Raw genomic sequence first — 19583 nt, forward strand, 5'->3', positions numbered from 1 at the left:
AATTAAGATATCCAGATTAATGGATCAATTGATGCGAGTTGAGTTAGGTGTTAGGTTATTTAATTGCATTGGGAAACTCCTTAGGATCGTTTAGCCGTCCACTATGCTATCTAAGTTTTAGATAACTCCAAATTATCTTAATATTATAACAATCAGTAATACTCTTATTATTAATGTTCGTAATTATTATTATTATAAAAAAATATATATATTTATACTCTATTTGAGTGTTTTTAACTTAAACCCTTAGGGGTTTCCTAGCAGGGCATTACATGAAGATCATGGAGAAATCCTAGTATGACATGTTTTCATTGTCACAAAGTTGGACACTTAGCTGGAGATTGCAGAGATCAACCTAGAAAAGAGACTAAAGAAATAAAAGAAAAATTAAAGATGACTTGGAAAAAGAAGGAAATTATGTCAAATAAAGAAAGCACCTTACCTATCAAGTTAGGTGCACCTATTCCAAATTAATCAATAAAGGTATGAAGGGACTGCATTCTCTGAAGGTTAAAATCTTAACAATTCCTATTCTATTATGTACTTAATTCAAAATCTGCATAATTAAGATGTATTAGTAAGTTTGAAATTCTATCAAAGTCTTTTGAAGCACTTTACAGGAAGTCTGTCAAGTCGGTGAATACAAGAAACCTATCTAGTCAGTGAATACAGGAAACCTATCTAGTTAAAGAGGAACTGAGTGCATTTAATGTTTTTGACCTAACCCGCACGGAGCCCGATAAGGTATTTTGTGTACTTAAAAGCATTTTCACGGTCATTTTCACTTACCAAGTTTTCGAGAAAGCAGAGCAAGTGAATCTAAGGTGATCAAACCTCCTACAAAGAAAATTCAAGGTATTTACATCAATCTCAACACATCATTAAGCTGGTTTACCGATCTTATCTAGTTGCCATTATCTGCTAAGTACAAAGCGTCTGTCGTTTGAAATCCTAAAACCCTAAGGACTCTTTGTTAGCTTTTATCTGAAATCTTCAATGGCACCCAAGATCCAAGATCCCATAGTTGTCAAGAATATAGAAAAGCCCTCACTAAAATACTCTTTGACTCCCAAAGTCGCTTCTGAACCAGATGACAAAACCGCCTTTTCACTCATCCCAGATAGAGTATTACTAGTCAAGGATGTGAGATTCTTCACCAAATGTTGTGTTGAAGAACTCGGTCATGTTGAAATCAAAGACACCTATGATGAGTTATGTACCGATGGTAAATTGAATAGCAAGTATGAGCACATCAAAATCAAAGGATTAACTGAAGCCCTAACCTATCCCCGTGTGTTCAAACCCCAGTGGGCCAAGTTTGTTCTGAGAAGAGTTCACGATTATTTCATGTGGCTAGAAGAGCAACCATTTAAGATTACTAAGGAAATCATTCATCTGATTATCAGTTACCCTATCTATGATCATGCCCGAGCCCAGAAGATGATATCACAGAATGAATTGATCAGTTTAACTAGAGTGGAATCTGATTGTAGAGGATTGAAACTAAACAATGTCACAGATGAAGAATTAAAATTTGCCATTAGAGTAATGGGTTACTGTTTCTTCCAATCGGCAAGAGAAAACAATGTTCCCTATGCAATAGTAGACATGGCATACAAAATTGTGAAAAGGGAATGAAAATTGATCTATGTGAGGTGTTGATGAAATACCTATTTGAAAATTTGAACACCATCAGGAAGCCGAAGAAGAACAACTTGGCTAATACTCTAAAGTTTGGATCATTACTGGTATGCATTTTTTCTATTTTGAAAACTTCTTTCCATCAGTCGGTAAAGTTGTTTGGGAACTACACCGACCAATCACCCATCAGATAAATGACTTCATTAAGAAGTTAGGTGATAATTTCAATGATATTATGGATGATTACTTCAGTAAATTTCAAGAGAAAATGCATAACAGATATAGGATTCCACCCCAGCTAGTAGAGAAATACAAAAATGATATATGTTTTGAAGTTGACATCGATTATTGTTATGTGAATGCTATGGAACCAAGGACTCAATCTTTGTCACCAATGGGTTATGAGATTGATTTTGACATCACAAAACAACAAATTGATGCATTTCTTACATTGCCTAGACATGCTACCGAGCCGAGGTATGGTACCTATGAGGAAGTAAAGGAAAAGGTAAAGATGAACATTGTAGTACCCAAAGCTACAAGAAAGGCAACAAAAATGATTAAGGCATTGTTAGAGAAATTTGGAGAAGACTCTTCCTCTACACCTGTCAAAGGCACCATTGCCATTACTGAAGAGGAATCTAAAGCCCAAGAGGAAGCTATAACACTAAGCACCGAATTGCCTAAGGGAAAAGTATTGAAGAGAAAGAAACAGGACACATCAAATGCCTCACCGACTCCACCTCCTGTAAAGTGACTTAACACTAGAGCATCTCTAGCCTCACCGAGTAAGAAAACAAAAGGTGTTACTGTTCCCAAGATAACAAAGACCTACAAGAAATCTACTTGGAGACTCATTTTGGCAAAAGAGTCTAGTGATACCGAATCAGAGGATGCAAGCAAATTCCAGATTGTCAAGAGCAAGAAGGTAAATATACATAGTGTTGAAAACTTCTGTGCTAATCTGAAAGAATGTGGTGGATTTGGAGGATTTAGATATGTCAGGTATGAAACCAGGAACAATGATGAAAAGAGACAAATTGAAGAAGATGTCATCTACACACTTCTAAAGTTTCGGTTAGCTCCATTGGAACTAGCTAAGTCACTTCCAAATGAACTGTATCTGCATATTGATAATAGGTGGAAGTATGCAATGGACTTGAAGAAAAAAATTAGAGAGAGAAGTCTAGTTCATTTATTTCTTGACATGTCAGTCGCTGAAATAAAGGAACATCTGACAACCTATAACTCAAATTTCTTGTCAAATAGAGAGCCTTAAAACTGTTGAATGGGCTATATATTGAAGTGGAAAATGAGACAAAAGCAAAGTGGTAGGAAATCTTCAAAATCAAGGATGCTAGTGAGCAAGCTACAGTTGAAATCATTGATGTCACCGAGCAAGGTCCTGATGCTACCGAACAAGACCCTGCTGACACCATTCAAATAGATGAAGATGTCATGGATTCAGAGGCACTGGAACAGGAAATGATAGAAGGCACTGCATATGCAAAACTTGTATCTAGTGAATCAGTCTTGGAACAAGTTCAGCCTTATCCACTGGTCAAGCAACCTATCTCACCTGAAACTCCTCAAGATACAGATCAAGGCACTAAAGGTCATAAGTCTACAGCAGGAGAAGGTACTACTCAAGAACAAACATCTCAAGCACCTTCTAACACTGAGACTGTTGCAACTGAGACACCAAGTACCGAGACATCGAAGGACTCTAGAAAGGCTAAAGGAACTGACCAAAGTGTTGCCTCTACCGAGCAACCTACCGAGGGTCATCAAGCCTCACAAGCCCTTGTCTTAGTTCCATTGGTGAAAGGTAAAGAAAAGAAAATGAAAAAGCATAGTTTTAAAGTTGATTTGTCAAAACCAATAGTGTTGCCCAATGTAGACATATCAAAATTGAAAGGGCAAGCACTCATTGATTTTGGTGAATTGTGCAAAGAAAAGGCCGAACAAGAGAAGCAAATGGCCATTCAAAAGAAAAAGAAAGTACTTCAGAAGGTAAAAGCACTCCTAATAGCTATGCTACTTGAAGCTACAGTATCAACTGATGCAGCCATCCACATTCAACTAGATGAACTCCTCACAAAGATAGAGACATCTGGAGTAGATGCATCAGAGTATTTGAGCAAGCTAAAAGACAAAGAGCTCACTGCAAAAATGATAGAAGAGGTACAAAAAGCTATAGCTATTGGCAAAGTTAAACTTGTCAAATTTATTACTGAGTCGACCCCTCAACTCAAACACATTCATTATTTATTTCAGAAACTCGGCACATTTTCTTTATTCATTAAAGACATTAGGAATAAAATAGAGGCAATTGAGAAAGAGACCACTAATCTCTCAAGAAAGTTGACCACCGAGCCAAATTCAGTTCAGAATTTGTATACAAGGTTACAATAGCTCATGGCTCAACAATTGGACTTAAGAAATGAAGAACACAAGATCAGGATGGACATAATGACCCTTCAGACATTATTCCTTCCACATCTTTCATCGGTCCAAGAATAGATCAATCGAGCCACATACTTATCTACTACTCAAGAGGGAAGCACTCTAGATGGCTTAATATCACTATTAGCTGATATTCAGGCACATAATTCTTTAATGGACAGTGTAAAGGATGCACTCTCTGTCACTCTCACCGATGCCCGGACCAAGTACAAATCCATTTTTGATCAGTTACCACCCCCGAATGGTAATTAAGTTTTAAATGTTTGTCAAAAAGGGGGAGTAATATGATACAGTCTTGGGGGAGTAATATGGAGTGATACAGTATTGAGAAAATGGTATAGTATTCGAAGTATAGTATACAGGGGGAGTACAGCGAGTAGTAAACAAAACACTCAACAAAGCACACAGAACAGATCACCGAGCATGCAAAATCAGAGTTTTGTATAGTATATCGATAAGGGGAGTATATCTGATATATTATATTATTGACTATTGTATATACTGTCAGTATAGTCAAATTTTGCAAGTATATAGATTTTTGAGTTATAACTTTGAAAGTAGTTTTTGTCAAACATCTCAACTAATGTCAAAAGGGGAGATTGTTACTACTTATCAGATTGCCATTAGTTTAATGTCAAAGTTATACTATATGCTCTAGACAGTTATCTATTACCGAGATATTCAGTCGGTATGCACAGTCTAGTCGATTACAGAAGAAAGCAGCCACAGAATGCAATATACACCGAGCTGTCTATCGAGTATCTTTACATGTCTACCGAGCAGCAAAGATGACACACCGAGTTGATATACACCGAGTGAAACATGTTACCAGATCCATTGAACCTGGACATGCATATGAAAACATGTTACAAGATCGAGGCACATCTAACAGTTATCACATTAGAAATTGCACTTAAAGATTGTGTATGATTTTAAGGTCATTTAACCAATAAAATCATTTGCATGGTTATTCATTCAATAAATCATGTTTGTAAGATCGAAGCAATGAAAGGATCGCCGTCATAAGAGATCTATTTATACAGCATGAGTTAAGAGTTAAAGAGGTGTGTGCATGAGTGTAAGAAGACTATTACAGAGACACAGAGGTCATCGAGACGCTTTTTAGAGAATAGTCAAAGAATAGAGTAAACAGAAGGGTTTACCGAGTTACTATATGGGTTACCAAGGTATGCTATAAGCAAGGTAATCTTATTCTGAGCACATAGAATCTGCTATAACATTCCAGATGTAAAGTTGCAGATATTTGTAATAATTTTATTGTAATATTTTGAAGTTGTAAGAGAAACCTTTAACAGGGTAAAAGACTCTAATCAAGTCTATAAATTGTAAAGCCTCTAACCAGGTGCAACATTTAGATGAAGTGTTGTAAAATCCTTTAGCAAGGTAGATCTAACAGATCTTGTTACTCCTAACAAGGTAAGCTATCAGAAATAGCTAAACATGTAGCTCTAACCAAGCACTCTTTATTAATGCAGTAGTGAAGTTGTGGGTGCCATCCCCACCACAGTTTTTCTCTCTAACCAAGAGTTTCTGTGTAACCAAAATATATGTGTTATGGAGTGAAACATGTATGATTGTTATCTATTTGTTTTAGCTTTATATTATGTTACTGTACTATTCGGTTTATGCATAACAGTAAAGTTATTGTTGAAGAAATGTTTTGAAGTACTGATTCACCCCTCCCCTCTCAGTACATTAGCTTTCCATATTGGTCCTAATAGAAAATTTAATAGAGACAGTGCAACCTAGAACTACAAAGCAGAAGGAATCTAAAGTGAAGATAGGTTTCAAAAAGAAAAAAAAGGGAAGGACAAATAAAGAAGGTTGGACAGGCTATCCAGAAGACATCCTCTAAGATCAAATAAATCATTGGTTTAGTAGAGACATATCCTTTGATAGCTATACAGGCTTCTTTGGAAGCAAGAACCGGCAAAGGTATATCAAAGAAAAAGAAATAGGAGACCTTTATTTCTCCTATTGAATGTAGTTTTGAGACTGAGGAAGAAACCCTAAAGATTTCTGACATCTACATGAGGATTCAGAGGAAGAAACTTGAGGAAGGGAAGCTACAAAAAACCAAAGTCACTCCTCTGGCAGCATAGAAGAAAATTTTGAAGGAGAGGAAGCCTACTAAAAAAAAGAAACTGGCCAAGGAGTCTTCTCCCACCCCAAGTAAGAAGAAGAAATCAGATTTAGATAAAACTCTTGAATCTAACAAAAGTGTTAAGGTTATTGGTCCTCTTTCAACTACTGAATTAATTGATCAAATTACAAAGAATGATATTTTGAGTAACATACAACATTATTATGGCAATATGGATGATAAAGAGAAAAAGGAGATACAGGAATGATTATACTTAGGCATATATAAGAAAGCTTTACTTGAGATAGAGAAGCAAATACTGGCATATTTGTATAATAAGTTAGATGATAGGAGGTTATCTGCTATTGAGGAAGACAAATATATAAAGGTGGGTGAACTCACAATACTGGTTCCCACTTTTTGACCAACTTTGACACTTAGATGAACATTTTGCAAAAAACCTTCACTTTCCGACACCTATAACTTTTAAATCGTTAAGAATTTGAAGATGATGTAAACTAGTGATTTGTAACATCCTTTTTGTAGATTCTAAATATATGTTTTTCAAATTTTTTTGAATAAAATTTTATTGATTTTTCCATCTCCCTCAAAAGTAGTTTTTTATAGGAAACAACATTTTTTAAGAGTGATGTGCATCCCGAAACATATAAATTTTTTTCTATAAATGATAAAAACTTATCTCTTTTAAATTTTGGTTTGTAACATCAATACCCAGGGCATGCATGTGGTTTGATAGTGATATGTTGAATATTTTTTATTTTATTAAGTTTTGAAGTCCGACTAATTATAATTTAGATATAGGTGTACGTTTGAACACATAACTTGCTCTATATATATCAAAATTAAGTTTTATTTTTTTGGTTAGAAAGAAGACATCAATACCTAGGGCATAGATATTTTTCAAAAAAAATTTGAATTAGTTTGCTATTTTTCCCAATGCATTGAACAAAGAAGTTCATGTTCAGTGAAAAACCTACATTCATAAAAAATAAAATAAAAATATATTAATAAACTTAAATATATTAAAAATTATACTATTTGGAAAGCTTATAATAAGGACTAAATCCTCAAGAAAACAAAACTTCTAAATGAATTCATTTGACCCCTCAAAAGCTAATGTAAAATTGGTTTTTTATTAGCATTGGATAGATGCAAAGGAGACTCCATTGCAAGTATGATTTAGAAGTAGAGAGGTTCTATCCAAGAAATTTTGATCTAAGAGCCTTTGATCTAACTCTCTTCGATTAATTACTTCAAATGGGACCTCTTAAAGCTTAAATAATTATATTTTCCAAAAAATGTATGATTTCAGCAAAAATCAGGATGTACCAAAAAGTGGGAACTAGCTTTGTGAGTTCACCCAGGTTCAGGAATTATTAACTATTTGTGGTGCTATAACTGAAGAAGAGATGCGGTAGTGTCTAGATTTTGCTAATAAAACAATTTTCTGAAGTAGACACCGACATATAAGTATTATGGTGGACAAACTAAATGAGATTGTCAAGGAAATTCATGAAGCTTGGGTTAAGTTCTTTGTTCATAAACTAGGTTTCTTTACATCACTAGATACACCACCTAAGTCTGACATTCAAGACATCTCGATTGATGCTAAGGGTAAAGGTATACTAGGTGAAGATCCACTGGTTTTGGAATATAAAATAACTGAGGATATTCCTCCAAAAGTAACTCATGTACATAATGTAGATATCAACATGCCAGTAGAAGACAATCCTCCTTTGGTAATTGATGTTGACACAATTGAAATTCATGAGGTAGAGGTTGCAGAAATAACTACACAAGGTGGTGAAGCCATCGATGCTGAGGAGAAGGTAAAGGATGCAGTTGATCATAAGGCAAAGGAGAAAGGTCAGGATGATCAGACTGAAGTCAGGGTACCGGCACCTTCACCGGTTGTTGGTCCCTCATTGTTGGAACTTGACTCATCCAGTCAAGAAGATTTTGGTCATTTTGGGAATAAGAATATTGAGCAACTAAGCAGTTTTGAATTGATACATTTGCTGCAGCTCCAAAATTGAGGAAGGAAGGATCAGAGGATAAATAGGTTATTAAGCAGGCTATTCCAATTTTGCAACAGCTTGCACCAGAATGCAAGATAGATCATGTTGCAAGTCCATCCAATAAGTTGAAAGGTTTAACTGAGCACATTACAAAATAGTATAAAACTCTTCAACAAGTATCAAACTGACAGCTGGTGGAAATATATAATATAGCTAGGAAGGTCACCTGTGATAATATGATCACATCCGATAAATCTAAGCTAACAAAAGAGATGACAAGGATTGATGAAGCTCTTCATCAATGTAGTCACATATACCGGTCTTGCACTGACACAACAAAACTTACAACAGACCTGGATAATAAAGTTAAGGTGGATAAGGACAAGTTGGAACAACTTGTAGTCACTTTTGATGGTACTGAATTATTGACCAGCTCTGTTGACAGTCAAACTTTGCTTTTAGAGTCAGAAATTTCAGCACTAGAGAAGGAAAAGGACAAATTAATCCAGCGGGCCAGAGAATTGAGAGGTTTGGTAAGTCTCCGACTTAATAATTTGTTACTTCATAAGCGGGAATGTATGGACCAGACGAATATGCCCACACTAGCAACCCTAATAGAAGAAAAATTGCACACTTACATTATGAACGAGTTTGTATCAATTTTGGGAACTTTAAAATCCAGCTGGGATTACTTATTTGGCATTTTTGAAAGGTGCTTATCTGGATATTTTCAAGTGCATTTAGATCCAGTAATCACAATTTTGCTTTGTACAGAATTTTATTGATCTTTTTTTTTTCCCCCGTCCTTTGGCATTGTTGTCAAAGGGGGAGAGGTGGATGTGAAAAATGTCAAGGGACATAAGAAGTAATGTATAGCTCAGGGGGAATAGCCTTATGAGATCACTTTTGGGAGATCAGTTTTTGGATAGAAACCGATACAACACTTCAATGATGTATTTTACACATGAGTGTTTCCATCAAGGCCAAAGAGGGAGATTGTTGGCAATTGACACTCATTCAAGTTATAGGTGTTGTCACTTCTAGCAATGCACTTCATGGGAGATCCAACAATCAAGGTAATCGACACTCAGGGAACCGACAAGCATGTAACTAGCAAACTTGGAACCAATATTCTAAGGCCGACATAGGAGATTGATCCATCAAGTGTGGAAGTGGCAACAATCATATTTTTTCATGTTTATATTTTGTTTGGGCTGACATGTGTCTTATCATTTGTAATATGATTGTAAGCTGACATAAGGCATTTGTGTTTATTCATGTAAATGGGTATATAAGTCAGTTCTGGTTAGGTCATTTTGTGGATATGATAGAAAAGGGATGTGATAGGTTATGTGATGTGAGAAAGATATTGATTGATAGAATGGGAATGTAAATATTTGTAATTGGTCTTGATTATTTGTCTAGTGGTTTGGGAAGCAATCTAAGCTATCGGTAAGGGAGGTTACAGTATAACCGGTATAGATAGTGCTTAAACCAAAACTCATCCAACATAGGAAATGCACATTCTAAGTTCATTTTTTGTTTGTAATCCAGTAATTTGGATTTGTAGTCAGTGAGGCTTCTTTTGTGATGAGTAGTGTGCTCTAGGCAGTGTACCTTCCTGCATGTGCAGGCTGCTCTTGTAATATTTATTCAATTGGTTAGTGGATGGATATTGTGGGTCACCAATCCCACCGTGGTTTTTCCTCTCTGAGGTTTTCCATATATAAATCTATGTGTTATGGTGTTGATTCATGTGGTTGCATTAATATTACTTATTGTTACTTTCTTTTATGCATACCAGTTAATAAGTGGATTTGTTAATAAGGTCAAAAATATTATATCCGGTAGAACACTGATTCACCCCCTCTTAGTGTTCTTGGATTCCAACAAAGTGTTCATCATTAAGTAAAGACATCAAATCTATAACTTAACAATCAATCTACAACATGAACACAAGGATTTTTCACATGGAAACCCAAATAGGAAAAACCACAGTGGGAATTGGTACCCATAAAATATTGAAATCTTTTAGAATGTGTCATGTTAGGAGCCTAGCCCGATTAGGAGATTTACAACAATGCCCAGTTAAGAATAGACCCTGTTAGGAGTCACTTGGTCAAGGGATTTTACAACTTAGCTTTGTTAGGAGCTTTACCCTATTAGGAGTAACCTCACTGGAGGATTTAAACTAAAGTTGTTGAGCTACCTAGTTAACGAATTTTAACAATCAGGCTTGTTAGGACCTACCTGGCTAAGGGATTATAATATTGTTGCAACTGTTAGGAAACAACAGATAAAATGATCTGGACTCAACACTTCATAGCTTTCTATTACAGATCCTTGTCAGCTCCAATGTGCTTCTCTCATGCAAACATCTCAATCTGGTTTGACACACACACACTTCTTTGATTACCAGCACACTTAACCTTCTCAAACTTGACCTAATTAGACTTTACAATTAGGTCAGTTACAAAACCCTAACCTACAATGAATCTACATAATAGATCATATCAGATCATTACAAATAATCATACAAATCATTACAACAAATTAAAAGACAATTACAACCGTTGAATGATCATAACTCATCACCACACATTGATCTAATAAGTTGTCAAACCCTTATCACATTCTGCTAAGCACTTTGCTACTTCCCATGAAATTTGATCCTTGTACGTGCCAAAATAATATATTATCTTTTCACATGAATTCTAACATGTCATCGTCAACTTATGAACATGAAAAGAATCATTGCCAAACCATAAATCATCACCGATCAATGATCTTGATACCTGTTCTCAAACCCTAGTTGATTATACAATAGTCAATAACAAACATGACTTCCATTTCTCCAAACATGATATGATTCAAGTCATAGACTCATTATGATGTCATAAGCACACATTCCAAACCACAACACTTGACTCAACACAGATCTCTTCTCCAATTATCTCCTTCTCTGGTCATGTTTACTGATTCATTATCACTTGACAGTTTTTCTTTCCAACTCAATCCAATTCAATCCATTACTGGTTAGACTTAGATGACATACCAAGCATACACCAACATGGACGAATATGGTTGCCATCAATGACAACACAAATAACTAATCATCAAGTATCATAGTTATATCATCACCAATAGTCCTTTACCAGTACACCATCATCTCCATCAGTTATGCCAACATGCCAATAATCTCCCCCTTTGGCATTGATGGCAACACCAAAAAATGCAACATAAAAATCTCATCATGAATCATGAACTTATATCATTGTCTGGGTATCAATTCTTCTCCTTTGCTCTTTATTTCTCTTCTCCCCATGACTGTTAAATTTCTTCTCGCTTTGATAAAAATGCCAAACGTGCAAAGGCATCTTTTGTCATCATCTCAGCTACTCCTCCTGAGGAGTAGCCCACTTCTCATCAATCCATAGTAAAAGGTATTCAATGATTCCACTAGATTGATGCTTCACCAGCATCCTAGTTGATCTTGGGTAGGGGTATAACCCCTAACTTATCTCTGAGATATTCAAAGGTAGCCTTAGGCAATGGCTAAGTGAATATATCAACCAATTTCTCTTTACTTGATTCATGCTCTAATCTCACTTTCTTTTCCTGTACTCTTTGTCTGAGAAAGTGATACTTCAATTCAATATGTTTAGTCATTGCATGCAGTACTGGGTTCTTAAAAATGTTTATAGAACTAGTGTTATCACAATGTATAATCATCGGTTCTATCATATCTTGCTTGAATCCTTCCAAGACATGTCTCATCCATATAGCTTGTGTATAATTCATGGATGCAGCCACATATTCTGCTTCAATTGTAGACTAAGATATACAAGTTTGTTTCTTACTAGTCCAAGATACCAGTTTGCTACCTAGAAAGAATACACCATCAGTTGTGTTCTTCCGATCATCTACATTCCCTACCCAATCAACATCAGTGAATACCTGTAAAGAAAAATTGCCTCTGTATGGATACCATAATCTACAATCAATTGTCCCTCTAAGATATCTAAATATCCTCTTTACTGTTGTCATATGTGTCTCCTTAGGGCTCTTCTAAAATCTTGCTACTAAACCAACTGCATGGGAAATATTCAGTCTACTATGAACAAAATAGTGCAATTTTCCAATCATGAACCTATATTCCTTCTCATCCACAACGGGTAAATCATCTTCTTTTGACAATCTGCAATCGATAACCATAGGGGTTCCAATTGGTTTACAGCCTTCCATTCCAAAGGTCTTTAACACTTCCTTCACATACTTGGACTGACATATTAAAATTCCACTTTTCATTTCTTGGACCTACAATCCAATGAAATTTTTTATCTCACCTATAAGAGACATCTCAAATTCTTTCTTCATCTCATTTGAAAAGTCATACTCATATCATCATTTCCACCAGATATAATGTGATCAAATACTTCTGCAATCAACATCTTGTCCCCTTCAGTCTTCAAATAAATATTGATGTCCTCACTAGTTCTTTAGAATCCTATCTTTATCAAATGTGCATGAAGTCTTTCAAACCATACCCTTGCTTCTTGCTTCAATCCATATAATGCCTTATGAAGTTTGCATACCATATCCTTATCTTTTGTTAATGCAAACCCATCGGGTTGTACAATAAACACCTCTTCTTCAAGAATACCATTTAGAAATCTTGATTTAGCATCCATTTGATAGACTTTAAAGCCTTTAAATGTTGAAACTGCAAGTAGCATTCTAACTCCTTCAAGCCTAGCAACTAGTGCAAAGGTCTCTCTATAATATTCACCTTCTTCTTGTGCATACCCTTTGTATACTAGTCTTTCTTTGTTTCTAACAACTTCTCCATCTTCATTCATCTTGTTTCTGAATACCCATTTTGTACCAATTAGATTTTTATCATCAGGTCTAGGAACAAGTGACCAAGTGTAGTTTTTCTCAATCTAATCAAGTTCTTCATTCATTGCATTTAACTAGTCATCATCCTTAAGAGCTTCTCTAACTGTCTTCGGTTCAATTGTAGAAATCAGACAAGAGATTTCTCCGATTTTCCTTCTAGTCTGTACTCCAACATTCTTATCACCTATGATCATGTCTTTAGAATGGTTTAACCTTACATATCTAGAAATTACGTGTTCTGCACTATTCTGCTCAATATCTTTTTGTACATCCGGTTCAATAAACACAAGTTTTTGTCCATCATCTATTGGATCAGATTTGCTAGTATCATTAGATTCATCAGAGTACTCATCAACTTTTACATTCACACTCTCCACAATATTCTTTGTCCTTTTGTTGTAACACTTGAAAGCTTTGCTCTTAATGGAGTAGCCAATAAATGTTCCTTCATCACTCTTAGCATCAAATTTACCAGTATAATCATTTGCTACCAAAAACTTTGAATTAACTAACACTAGGAGTTCTACCATACCATAACTCATAGGGTGTTTTATCATTACCTTTCTTAACAAGTACCCGGTTCAATGTGTATACAGCAGTGCTGACTACTTCTCTCCAAAATGTCTTAGGTACATCTCCATGTATCATCATAGTTGTTGCAGCTTCAATAATGGTCCGATTTCTCCTTTTTACAATTCCATTCTGCTATGGTGTCCTTGAAGAAGATAACTTCCTCTTTATTCCATTATCATCACAATATCTTACAAACTCATCAGATGTAAACTCTCACCCTCAGTCTGATCTCAAGCACTTAAGATTTTCACCGATTTCCTTTTCTACTAAGGCCTTAAATACCTTGAACTTGCTGAAAGCATCTGACTTTTCCTTTAGAAAAGTAACCCACATCATTCTATAAAAATCATCAGTAAATATCATAAAATACTTGTCACCATAAAAACTTCTAGTCCTCATAGGACCACATAAGTCAGTGTACACCAAATCTAGAATATGCTCAAAAGAAAAAGATTTTCTCTTAAAAGAAGATATAATCATCTTACCCAACTGACATTCTTTACACAACAAATTGTCTTGTTTAACAAGTTGTGGCATACCTCTCACCATACTAGATTTGTTGACCTTAATCACATTATCAAAATTCACATGACAAAACCTTCTATGTCATAGCCAGCTATCTTCAACCTTAGCAACCAAACAACTATTCACACTAGCATTCAAATGGAATAAGTTACCTTTAGTTTTCTTACCAATAGCAATAAGTTATCCTTTGCATCCTAAGTTCCTACAAACTCCACTCTTAAACTCAAGATGATAACCTTTTTCATTCAAATGACCAACACTCAACAAGTTATGTTTTAAACCTTCAACCCAAAATACATCATCAACATTACTTGTACCATTTAAAGAGATAGAACCTTTAGCTTTAACCATACAAGGTGAGTTGTTTCCAAATATTACTACACCACCATCAAATTCTTTAAGAGAAATAAACTTGATCTTATCACCGGTCATGTGGTGTGAACAACCACTATCAATAATCCATTCATCACTTTTGTTAATGCGAGATACTAAAGCCTTCTTATCAGATAGATCTTCCTTAACAACAACAAAGACAATCTCCTCATTGTCTTCATCCTCAAATTCCTCAATAGTAGTGCCTTCATCAATTGCAACATAACATTGTTTCTTTACTTTTCCCTTATATTTTCTAAAGTTTTCATTTTGATCATTATTAGCACAGTGTGCAGAAATATGTCCTATCTTGTTACAAGAGAAACATTTGAGAGGCAACTTACCTTTGTAATTGTTGTTCACCAAAAGTGATAACCCAAGAACACCTGCAATTGATCTATGAAGTAGCCAATTCAATCTATGAAGAACCTCACCACTTAGACAACATGACAAGGATATGAATCCTTCTACTCTTCAGGCTTTACAAAACCTAGGCGGGTATACCTTTGATGCTTGGAATTAAACCTATTACACACCTATGATAGCATCAACATAAATAGATAGATCTCACTAGGGCTCAATAACAAGTGGGTTACTGCAGATGGGTTAGATCTACACATAAAACTTAGCTATGCTTGAGAATGAGATAGATGAAACATTTCAAAACATAACATAAACTAAAGATATTCTGATTGGATTTTAAATTGGTTTGAGAACCCCCTTAATTGCAAGATCAGTGCCTTATCCAATGGCAACAGAGTCATACATCAAACTATAAATGGAAGATTCGATTGCAAATCCATCTTCATTATTATATATTCATGAATTAATACCTTGCATAAATGCATTACTAAGATCATTCACAAAATCATTAGATCTTGAAACTATATTCCATTATTCATGATTTATTACAGAATTTAAATCCTTCCTTGAAGAATCCATGCAAAAAATCACAACTATCTCCTTGAGATAACAAATTTAATCCTCCTTGAGGATCTGATTTGATAAAATGAAAATACTAATCTAGAGACAATCTTGTGTGAATTTATGTATGCCTTACATACACAAGAACATACAACTAAGAACACCTATAGCATGAATCAAACTCTATTCTATGGAAAAGGACATTGCCCTATACAATTTTGAAAAGAACTCAGAATTGGAAGCCATGAAAATATGGAGCCATTCTCCAAATTTCTGGAACCCTTACAAATGAGAAGAATTCAGAATAAGAAGAGGAGGGAAAGATCAGATCTCATTAGAACAAGCCAAGTGTCTCTTTTCTCTAACTGAAATTCTTAACCTTCTTCTTTCCCATGTAAATTTCTCTCGAAATATTCCATAATTTTTAAAATTAACAACCTTATTGGATTCCTCACTCCGAGAGCTTTCCGGAAACATATAATACTTCATATTTTGGCCAAAAATACAGCCCTAGGCAAATTAATCATTTATGTGTGCACATCATTTAAATTTTTCATTTATTCATATAGTCTGAACTATATAATTAACATGCATTTAACTTTGATTTTTGCTTTGATTGTGCCCTGATGCCTTGCCACGTGGCGGGACCTAATTGGTCGATAGGGTTGATTGGACGCCACCTCAGATGACACCTCATCACTGCCATGTCTATGCAACATCATCGTCACTTGTTTGTCCACCTATCGCCATCTGTGTGCCACATCATCGCCACCTAGGCACCATCGGGATGGGACCTGCTTGCTGGATATCTGACTGTACCTACCACCTGAGCACCACCTGGCTTTCACCATTTTGCAGACAGTATGTTTCGTGCATCTTCGCCTCACGAAACCACGCGCACCGTTGATCTGCTCGAGACTTGCTCAACCTTTAACCTTGCATATTTTCGGAGATGCTTTTTGCCATTTCTCGGCCTCTAACGTTCATGCATCTCGCCTTCGCGAAGCCGCGTCGATCGTCAATCAATCTCGGACATGCTTGCTGGTTAAGTCGGCCTTTCTTTGCAAAATTTTGCCCGTCTACCTAGGGAAGCATGTCTGCATGGGGTCCACCTATCACCATCTATCACCTCCTTCGGTTGCCTTGGGATCCGTACCCACATGTTGGCCCACCTTGGGTTCCCAACAACACTGTCCTTCAAAAGCCCAGAGGCTTTAACATTATGCATTGGTGGAGATTTATATATAAATATCAAAAAGTTACCCTCCACAGTGAATGTGGGATAATGCATTATACCTGGGACTGCACTTTGTGAAGATTTTATGAGTTTTAATGGTTGACAATAATGTTTTAGTGAAAGATTTATTAATTCCCCCCTCCATTACTACTTTGAAGAATAGGGAGGACTGGTAGAAGGTGTGAGTTTTCAGATTTACACCTAATAGTGTGCATTGGCTGAGAGTTTTCAATGCTTTACAAGAGGTATCAAGTGAGGGAGAAAATGGCATTGAAAACTACCAACATTGCCATTATTTTATGTTGTTTTCTTTAAAAAACTTCTTCCAAACTTTACTCATGCCTTCCTCACCACGCACAGGGAACATTACATTAAGCCTGGAAAATCTGCAATTACTTGGAAGGTTTACGGTCTCCTTTCAGTAGCCACACAGAGGGAAAAAAAAAAAACTTTAAACCTGCCAATGGTGTTTGCATTGAAGACCCCTTTTATGAACTCCCAACTCCATTCCACGCTGAAGGAAGATGCTAAGCAGAGGGAAAAATTTGCATCTGTATACAATTTATAAATTGCCTCACACTCCATCTCACACGCAGGAGATGACATTGCTAGTTTTACACCTGCAAGATGCATTTGCTTTGTAAACTACTGCCACGTTGCATTAACTTGAAGCTATGTATCGTTCTCCAACACCACGGCCAGCAGGGAGATGGGTATAACTGCATTACACTTGCCCAATTAAAAAAAACCTTTTGTTGCCATTGCCACGTAGAGGGGAGGAAAGAAATTTTGTTCCGGTTTGCAATCCACCTGAGAACTCGATGCTCCTCCAACATGCATAGGAGGGAAGAGGCATAAGGCATGGAGAACGGAGGGTGTTGGAAAGAGATCTTTCATGCCACATTCCATCTCACCCACTATGTCACGCAGAAAAAGGGGGGAAATTCATTCTGTTTGAAATACTATCCATGAGCCCCTTTATGCCATGCTGCCCATCTCACACATCCAAACAAGGAACAAAGCTACAATGATACCTTCAAGGGTATTGTCTTCTGGCATTTTCTCTAGGATGGGAAAAAAGGCACTCACAAAACCTTTAAAGATATGGCAAAACTAAATCTTCTAGCAGCAGCACAATGAGAGCAGTGTCCTTGCCTAATCCACATTCTATGTTGACATCTATTCTATGCACTACATAGGCAAACAATATGTAATTCAGTAAATTCATTCTACCATAAAGGGTAGCAATTATCACAAGTGTCCTTTGCTCTAAACACATTTGTTTGGAACCATTTTGCCTCCCATATACTTCCTCACAATTGATGTACTCAGAAAATACTTTGAAGACCTTGTTGTTACCCTCCTCTGAAGATTATTATGAACTAAAATTTGAATACATCCATGCACGGATGACAAGTACACTGAAATCGCCTCTCACCATCCAACTGGCGAATTGCAATCGAGCCAGGTCGGGCCCCAAAGTGTGTCCGACTAAAATTTTTTTTGTTTTCATATAACTGAACTCTAAAATGACTCATGGACCTCAAACATACCTCTGGAAACAATCGGCGTCATTTTCAGATCATTAAATTGAATTTTACAACTTTCAGGCAGTTACGCCACATTTTTGCATTTAATCGCGAAGACATATTTTTCAAGCCGGTCAAAACACCATTCTGGAGCTCGCCATCTGATAGGAATGTACTCTAATATACAAGGATAAATTCTACCAAATAGTTTCTCAAAATGAGTCCCGAGCGAAGAGATATTAATCGGCGAAAATGACCAACTGGCTTTGTCGACACTGCGGACCTGATGAAGTCAATGTTCTGGCAACACATGATGCCTTTCTCAAAAATATCAAACGACCTCCGTAGGCCTTCAAATTTGAAACATAGGTACCTTGAAGTACATATTAAAACTTAGAATTCTCAATTTGACCAAAAGCTTGACTGGATGCAAATGGCGCGCTCATAAAAACAGCAACTTAAACTGATATAGCACTGAAAGTACGAAGAACTGAAAACGGTGGCTAAATGAACCCTTTTGAAAACTGATCAAACGGATTGACAAAGGATTGAAATTTGAAACATAGCTCATCATTTATACCAATATTATCCCAAAACAAACATTATGTCATAACACTCACTAAGGCAACTTTTACACTTATGCGAAACAAGGAATTGCCAAAACACACAAACTGCAAACGGATTTGGCTTTGAAAACTGAGCAAATGGATTCGTTAGAACTTGAAATTTTGTAGGCTGCATAAAATTTATGCATACAATTTAATCCATTTTTAAATTATCCATGATGATTAACAAGGCAAAAGATGCAAGCACTCAAAGTAGGCTACTCAATAAATTCTGCATTTGTGCCTAAAACGCACTTTCAGCTCACCCCTCGAAATGGGTACCTCATAAACTTATCCAAACTAAATTCTGAAAGTTGCACATCACTAAATAGGCCAAATAAAAGGTGTACAACAAGTTCCCCAAGCCTTACCTCTTGGAAATCAACTGGCTCCACTTTACCCTCTCCCAAACTAGGCCATTCAAACTGACTTATTTGGAAATGCAAAACAAAAATTTGAATTGGGCCTCAAATCCTGACTCAAATTTAATGAGTCCCAACAGTGGCTCTGACTGGGGATGGTTGATTGCAAGATCAACACAAGAATCATAGAATCAATGGTTAAGCAAACCACCCAAAAACGAATCACTTCTCTTCTCATCTCAAAAAAAAGGGGCTTCCTTATTCTACCCAAATAGTAGGGCACTTTATTGAAAACCACACAACTAAA

Source organism: Cryptomeria japonica, chromosome 7, assembly GCF_030272615.1.
Source record: "Cryptomeria japonica chromosome 7, Sugi_1.0, whole genome shotgun sequence".
Classification (NCBI taxonomy): Eukaryota; Viridiplantae; Streptophyta; class Pinopsida; order Cupressales; family Cupressaceae; genus Cryptomeria; species Cryptomeria japonica.